The sequence below is a fragment of the Schistocerca americana genome, unplaced genomic scaffold, assembly GCF_021461395.2.
Source record: "Schistocerca americana isolate TAMUIC-IGC-003095 unplaced genomic scaffold, iqSchAmer2.1 HiC_scaffold_187, whole genome shotgun sequence".
Lineage (NCBI taxonomy): Eukaryota > Metazoa > Arthropoda > Insecta > Orthoptera > Acrididae > Schistocerca > Schistocerca americana.
In genome coordinates this window covers 29775-35774 of record NW_025725892.1, presented here as the reverse complement: position 1 = coordinate 35774, position 6000 = coordinate 29775, and positions in this window count along the sequence as shown.

The following is a 6000-nucleotide window of genomic DNA, read 5'->3' as shown; positions in this document are numbered from 1 at the left end:
CTATCTTCATCCCATTTCTTATGTTTCTGTGGTTTTCTTGTCCCCCTTTCGTCCATTTACATGTTTGCTGCCCTTCATCATTCTTGTGATTTTTCCTTTAATTCCGTTTTGTGTTGTCAGTCTCATTTGTTTTATTCTCTTACTTGTGGCATTGTTTTATTCGGAACAAGGGACTGGTGATCTCGTAGTTTGGTCACTTCCCCTCTCTATTAATCCAACCAACCAACCAGGAGAGAACCATTCATTGTAAGATGAAATAATGTCTCCAGGCCGGCACAATTGTTACATTGGTAGGGCAGGTAGATTGTTTGGTATATGCTGCCATGAACATGTCAGCTGTACACTTAAATTTACACCATTCATGTTCACTGGAAACTTGCCGATATAATAGAAACACCAAATAGAAACTCTAGATGTTACTAAGGATTTCTGCCTGTCATATGGAATCCACAGGTACATACTATAGGCACTCTCATATTGGCACTTAAAGGTACTGGCCAAGAGCTTTCTGTATAATAATTGAAACACCCCTCCCTCTACGTTGCCTAAATGACCCTTCCCCTCCTTTCACTACTCATCGTGTTTCCTATACCTCTTCCGCTTTCGGTTCCTCTACCATCTATTAACCTAGCTGTATGTCATACCTACCTACATTTAATGTTGATTACTGCCATAATCAGACCTCCACTCCAGTCTCTTACCTTTTCCATTTGTTGGTTTTCCTGCCTCTCGTAGTAATTCTTAGTATGCATTTCCCCATTACTCTCTCAGCTATTTCTCAATGGTTGAATGGTTCTCACATTAACAGTCCATGTCCCGTTAGTAAAAGTCAAATCTGACAATACATACAGAATGTAAACTTTGATTTTGAGACACATCGGATGCACGTGTTGCAAACTGATGCAGACGTAACTCTTTTCTCCTGTATTATTGCTTATTTGGGAAGACATGAGGTGATGGCTAAGATATTTTGGAAAATGGTAGTACCATTTTGGACAAGGTATCAATTTTTATAAATTTGCACCAAGTAGTATGTTTTTAAAAGGAAGAACATCTTATAAAATATGTTGGAAATGACAGAAAGATACCCACAACAGTAGATGGCATATGAATTAATTTTCATTATTATCTCTTTTGATGTCTATATGGCATTGGAAACATTAAGTTATCTGAAACCAAGTAGAGATCACATGCATTGTGCCAGTGAAATTCTTAACCTACACATCCCATTTGATGAGTGCTAAAGAAAAGCTAAGTGATGGATGGGTTGAGGCTTGAAGAGTGTGTGGTCTCCAAGCTGGGGCTAGTCAGGCCAGTCAAACTTCTAGTACTGGTAAATTTGGACATCCTTCATGTGGCAACATAGGATATGATGATGGAAGTTTGCACTTTCCTAGTAGATGGTATGTTGAATTGACTGGCAGTTCGTACAAACTTTAAGAAACCACACCCTCCAGGTAAGCTGCATATTAAGGAGGTGGGGGGCTGCTGACAGAAATTAGTCAATAGGGCGCACTTCATTGTACCTGCTCATGTCATTTGGCTTATAGATTACTCAGCTATGCCAGACTCTTTGTACTGAATGACAATTATATCTATAGTCGTTCTCCACAACCAGTCTCAACCTGTTCAGTGGAGACTGTGTTGTTTACCACTATAATCATTCCCCATTCTGGTCCAATTCACAATTGATGTCCTGAAAAAACAAAAACCAGTGAGCATCTGTAAAAGTTCAATTTTCTGTGATTTTATTGTATGACTATGTTGTTGGATATTATTGCGACAAATTAATGTGCTGTTGCATGCTTCTTGTTGGAATGTACATTCTCATCGTTACACAATTACTACAGGCAGGAAGATTTCATGTAGATGGTAAGGCAAGAAATAAAGTGGAGAAATTTTCTATCTGAAGTTTACGATAATTAGTAATTCAGTGTCAGCCAGAAACAGTTTTATCTGCTGGTGTTAAGTTTCCCAACCATTTTATCTAACAAATTGTAGCAAAACTGATACAGTTGGTAAAAATCTTTAAATCAGTGCATCAACTGAACTGCATAATTTTGTAGTACAAAAGTACAATAATGACAAAATATGACACTTTATCTTTTGTACCCCCCTGCGGGTTCGAGGGTTAGAATAGGCCCGCGGTATTCCTGCCTGTCGTAAGAGGCGACTAAAAGGAGTCTCAAACGTTTCGGCCTTATGTGATGGTCCCCTGTCGGGTTTGACCTCCATATCTCAAAATTTTTCTGAAGAGCGGGCCGATTGGGGAAGGGCGCCTTACTTGGTGCATTGTGTCTGTGTTGTGTTGAGAACTTTTGCCATCTTATTCGTCGTTGCATTGCAGTCTTGCCCGCTCTCCATCTCTTGGGCATCGATGCGCCCCTGCGTGCACTTTCTGCCAAGCACTGTGCAGGGCCATTTTCTGCACTGACGACGCCCATGGAGCACATGTCACCTAACATCCAGCACGGTAGCCAGTCCGTTGTGGTGGGGCCGCCATGTACCCTCTTGGTTGTAGCCCCCTGACAACACAGGGATCGCTCTACTGATGCCTGCGCCGTTCACTCCCCACGTATGCCAAGGAGTAGATGCCCATCTCCCTGGGGCATCAGGACTCCCGGCAATGGCCATCCTGCCAGGTGGCTATTGCTGTGGCTGGGTGGCGCCCGTGGGGAGGGCCCTTGGTCGGAGTAGGTGGCATCAGGGCGGATGACCCGCAATGAAGCGTGGTACATCATCTCTCGCTGGCGGCCAGCCGCCAGCAGTCTCTAAGCGTTCTCGGGCTCAATTTAATGCTCAGAAGTACGATCCGAAAACGTTCCCCTCCCTGGCCATGCCGTGGGAAGAGCGTAAGTCTCAGGATGGAGGTAACAGTTATTCGCCCCGATTCTTAGTTTGCACGAGAGCTGATGGGGAGTCTTTTCTCTCCACAAAGCCTCAGTTCTTCGTCGAGCATTTAGAGGACAAGTTTGGGGAGGTGGAGGGCTTGTCTAAAATGCGCTCTGGGTCAGTACTGATACAAACGGCAACCTCCGTCCAGTCCCGCAGGTTACTTGCTTGTGACAAGTTGGGGGATGTTAACGTTTCTATTACACCACATAAGAGTTTAAATATGGTCCAGGGTGTTATTTTCCATAGGGATCTCCTTTTGCAGTCTGATGACGAGCTGCGCGCCAACTTAGAACGTAGAGGTGTTCATTTCGTCCGGCGCGTTCATCGGGGTCCGAGGGACAATCAGGTTGCTACCGGTGCCTTCATCTTGGCCTTCGAGGGTGATACGTTACCGGAAAAGGTCAAGGTGATGGTCTACCGATGTGACGTCAAGCCCTATATCCCTCCCGCGATGCGGTGCTTCAAGTGCTGGAAGTTCGGCCATATGTCTTCTCGCTGCACTTCCAGCCTCACATGTCGCGATTGCGGACGCCCATCTTATCCCGATACTCCATGTGCCCCGCCTCCCATCTGCGTCAACTGTGGGGAGCACCATTCACCTTGCTCGCCTGACTGCAAAGTCTTTCAGAAAGAGCGCAAAATCATGGAATATAAGACCCTGGACCGGCTGACCTATACTGAGGCCAAACGGAAATATGACAGACTCCATCCTGTGAGAATGACATCTTCTTATGCAGCTGCTACAACAACTGTGCTAGCTCCATCAGTTTCGAGACTTCCAGCCAGCTCGATAAGCAGTAAGACTCCTCCTGCCCCCTTGCCCGTGGGGGGCTCTACCCAACAGGTTGCTCCTGCACCACCTACCTCAGGAGCAACCTCCTCCCACCCGTCTCAACCGGAGAAGCGTCTAACTTCTTCGACTACTCTCGCCCGTAAGAGTTCCCTTGGGACCCTCCCTTCCCAGGGTTCCACCAGCGGGAAGGATGACGGCCACCAGTGGCATAAGTCCTCACCAGCGGCCGGGCGTAGGGCTTCACGATCCTCCTCTGTCCCGGAGACTGAATCGGTGAAGCCTTCCCAGCCGGTGAAACCCAAGGTTCAGCGAGAGAAGTCCAAGAGAAAGACCTCTAAGGCCAAAGAACTTGCGGTGGCACCAACCCCACCGCACCTTTCGCGCTCTGCGTCTAAGGATGAAGTCGAGATTCTAGCGTCCGCTGAGGACCTTGATCTCGCTGGTCCCTCAGACGCCATGGATGCCTCTCGTACGGGTACTGAATCGGTGGCAGTGAGTGAACAAGCGGCGTAAATTGCCTTCCCAGTCCTTTCACGCCTTTCTCAGCCATGGACAATACCATCCTCCAGTGGAACTGCGGCGGTTTTTTCCACCATTTAGCTGAGCTCCGCCAACTTCTCAGCCTTCGCCCTTTCTTCTGCATTGCTCTCCAGGAAACTTGGTTTCCAGCGATGCGAACCCCCGCCCTCCTTGGCTATCGGGGTTATTACAAGAACCGAGCAGCTTATGAAAGGGTGTCTGGTGGCGTCTGCATATATGTCCTTCACACTCTGCACAGCGAGTCTGTCCCTCTCCAGACGCCTTTAGAGGCTGTCGCTGTACGCGTATGGACGCCACAGGCTGTTACCGTCTGCAGTCTTTACATTCCACCGGATTGTGATGTCTCGCAGCATGTCCTGGCTGCACTGGTCGCCCAATTGCCGCCACCTTTCTTGCTATTGGGCGACTTCAACGCCCATAACCCTCTGTGGGGTGGGTCAGTGGCCACAGGTCGAGGCGCCATCGTTGAACATTTGTTGTCGCAGCTCGATCTCTCGCTGTTAAATGATGGCGCCTTCACACACTTCAGTGTGGCGCATGGCACCTACTCCGCCATTGACCTTTCCATCTGTAGCCATAGCCTCTTACCGTCTGTCCAATGGAGTGTGCATGACGACCTGTGTGGTAGTGACCACTTTCCGCTCTTTTTGTCACTACCACAGCGTCACTCTTCTGGGCGCCCTAGCAGATGGGCTATGAATAAGGCTGACTGGGATTTGTTCTCCTCCACTGCCGCTTTTGAGCCTCTCTCTACTGATGACATTGATGCGGTGGTTCAATCTGTCACCACCGGCATCGTTACTGCCGCCGAATCTGCCATTCCCCGTTCTTCTGGGTCCGCTCGGCGGAAGGCTGTGCCTTGGTGGTCGCCTGAGATCGCTGAAGCGATTAAAGATCGCTGGCGGGCGCTCCAGCGTCACAAACGACATCCCTCCTTAGCCCACCTTATCGCCTTCAAACGGCGGCGTGCGCGGGCCCGCCTCCTTATCCGCCAAGGCAAGAAGGAGTGCTGGGAGCGGTATGTGTCCACCATTGGCCTCCATGTCACTCCCTCGCAGGTCTGGGCCAAGATTCGACGCGTCTACGGCTATCGGACCCCTGCCAGCGTCCCTGCGCTCTCACTGAATGGAGCCGTTTGTACCGACTCCGACGTCATTGCAAATTTCTGAAATTTCATTATTAAGATCGCATTAGTCAAGCGACATAAAATAAAATAACTTCCATCTCAGGAGAAATCCTTCGTTGTTTTTGGAACAACTCATGAAATTGGTACTAGCTATTTTTTAATTATGTGTCTGTGGAAATTATGATACTGAAATACTACATATGTATGTGGGAAAGCACTCCGCACATATAATCTTTATAGCAATTGCATGTCATTCTGAAATGAGCATGGTGAATTTATAAATAGAATCTTTACCAGTAAAATGTTACGATTGTCTTCATCTTCTTGCCTGCCCCTTCGCCCTTCCTGTTTTCTTCCTCATCTCTTCTCCTTTCGTGCCTCCTGTCCCTTTGTCCTAATGTGCATTGTACCTTTCTTTTTGTACTCATTTCACCACACAACGAGATTGCTCAGCATGTCCTCTGCTAACTAACCTATTTCATTTTCATTTTCCTTCATGTCACTGTTTATGCTTTTACCCTTCTTTTGCATTTGATATATATTTTTTTAAGTAGATATCTCTGTTATGTTTATTTGTTTAGAAAGAGTTCAACATTTGCAGTGTTTAAAATTTTGTTACATATCCACAGATACTGGAGATGTCCGC